General features: G+C 39.2%; 1 long non-coding RNA gene across 6 annotated transcripts in view; it reads left to right on the top strand.

The window, feature by feature from the left end:
* The first annotated feature begins 603 nt into the window (after nucleotides 1–603).
* The window catches only part of LOC107206516, a 112,783-nt gene continuing 110,988 nt past the window's right edge, over nucleotides 604–2,398 (top strand). For all 6 annotated transcript variants that reach the window (XR_004498155.1, XR_004498157.1, XR_004498154.1 and 3 more), the window contains exon 1: nucleotides 604–784. This is a non-coding gene — a long non-coding RNA (uncharacterized LOC107206516). The remainder of the gene's footprint in view (nucleotides 785–2,398) is intronic.

The raw sequence follows: 2,398 nt of genomic DNA, 5'->3' as shown, positions 1-2,398 counted from the left end.
ATTCCCATTGTAACAGGGATTCTTCTATAAGGACTTCTGTATATGCTGTACTGAGTATTACTTTTTTTTTTTCTTTTTGGCTTATCATCAGTAACCAGTTTCCTATCATCCTGTCACAAGATGAGAAACTGGGGCTCTATACACAAAGGTCTTAGTGAATGATGAAGTCCAGATCCCCCAAAATGCTGATCACCCCAGTGCCCATTCAGCCTTCTAACTTTAGCTGAAACAAGTAGGTTCCTGTGGAGATCTGCCTTAGTTGCTTTGATGCTCAAAGCCTGGATTTCCAGCAAGTTTCCAGCCACAATGTATGTGGGTTTTCTCTGCAAGGCTGTCTTTTAGCCTTCTGTTCTCCCTCATGCCTTTCTGCAGCATGAGTATACTGTGCTTTTAAGCAGAACTGTTCAATCATCTGTTCTCTCCCCAAGTGTGACTTCCCATTCTGGTATAAGCCAATAGTTCCTCTGATGTCAAAACCACTCTTGATTGCTTATTTTTGTAAAGTTGGGATTTTTTAATGGGTTTTGGGTTTTTTTCTGTTGTTTTACAGGGATTTCTTTGGTTTGGGGTTTTTTTTGTCATGAATTTTGGTGTTGTAGGTCAGAGAGCTGATGCTGAGGATGACAGCTTCCAAGGTGTCTCCAAGTGAGAACCCCCATAGCTGCTCCTGGGCTCAGTGGGAGAGAAGCCTGGTCTGAGTGTGAGTGAAGGAGCAGTGAATCCAGGAGGCTTCCCTTGTGTGGTGAAGATGGACAACTACTGACAGAGGACACTGCAACAAAAGGTAAAAATTTTCACTTGTTCCTGTTCTGAGTTCAGTGTGACTCACTAGCCAAAGACTTGGTAATCCCATCTCAAACTTGTGATCTTTCCAAGCCCTTGGGCATATACTTCAGAGCTTTTGTTTCTTCCCTTCTTTCTGCTTCACTCTGCCCCATGAGCAAGCTTAACAGTCTGTGAAAACCAATGGGCTGGTAGCTATAAGGAGGGGGGACTTAATGACATGTTCAGTCATCTCTGAAGAGATGAAGCCAAACATGTGTCTGGTAGCAGGATATTTTTGGAGCTGTTTGTCTATTTTCAAATAACAAGTTTAATGTAATAATGTCATTACACAGCTCTAAATTCAAGGATGTGTTTTCACTGGAACACAATAGAAGCTAAGCTATCAGTCAGATAGCTCATTTTCATTGCAGTAACAGCCAGTTTCAGTGCCAGAAGTATTTCTGAATTTTGCGCTTTTACTTACTTAAGGCTGCTTTTGGTGTGAGATAAATGTGTCTTCCTGAGAACAATTAAAGACTTCTGGGGAAAAAAGAGGCAAAATAAAGGAGAACAGTCTTCTTTGTTTTTTTGATCTGATTTGTTTTTGTTAGTGTGTAAGCTAAATTCAATTTCTGAGTAATATTGTTGATGCAAAAAACCACATATCATTTTTCTGCTCTGGATGTTGTACCTTCTTTCTTATGAAAAACCTGCATTTCAGAGAAGAAACCCGAAACAGCAAAGGTATCATTCATGAAGAGTCAACCAATATCTTTATTGCTTCAGTAATCAACAAACATCTATCTCTGCTTGCTGAAAATTTTCTCCCATTGCACCAAATGTTAACTCTTTAATCTTAGCACCCTCTGCTGTGGACAGCTATAACAACATCATGCTGAATTATTCTTGGTTTATAATTTGTGTATTTATTTTGGACCAAAGGGTCCACAAATGCAATAAAACTTCTGTCAATGGAACTGCATGAATATGATATGAAAAATGTATTCGTTTTCTTGTGTTAATCTGGCAGGTAACTTTCTTTTCAATTGTTTACTGAAGAAAAGATATGTGAAATACAAACAAAAAGCTCTAAATTCTTGTAGATTAGAGAGGATCCCAAAGCATAATCTTAACCTTTGCAAAAGAGAGGTGTAGGCAAGCAACCTTGCTTCAACCTGGAGATCAGCTCCAGGTTACTGAGTTCATAAGAAAAAGCCTATATTTGCCACATGCACTGACCATATCACATCTACCTCTGTCGATACCACTTCCAAAATGTCAAAATAGATAAGAAGGGAAGAGTGAGTATGACATACCTGGGGTGCATGGCCACAGTATCACCAGCTGGACAAGAGAGGTGACTGTCCTGCTCTGCTCTGCATTCATGTGGCTTCACCTTGAGTCCTGGGTGTATATATATATATGGGTGTATAGGGATATATATGGGTGTATACGGATATATATGGGTATATATGGATATATATGGGTATATAGGGATATATATATATATATATATATATATATATTCCAGTATATATAAACCCTATTATTAAGACCCAAAGGAGGGCCACAAGAATGCTGAAGTGTCTGGAGGTGAAGCTGTAAGAGAAGTATCTCAGGCCAGGTCAGTTCA

This window comes from Parus major, chromosome 6, assembly GCF_001522545.3.
Source record: "Parus major isolate Abel chromosome 6, Parus_major1.1, whole genome shotgun sequence".
Classification (NCBI taxonomy): domain Eukaryota; kingdom Metazoa; phylum Chordata; class Aves; order Passeriformes; family Paridae; genus Parus; species Parus major.
This window is presented reverse-complemented; position numbering and strand designations above follow the sequence as displayed.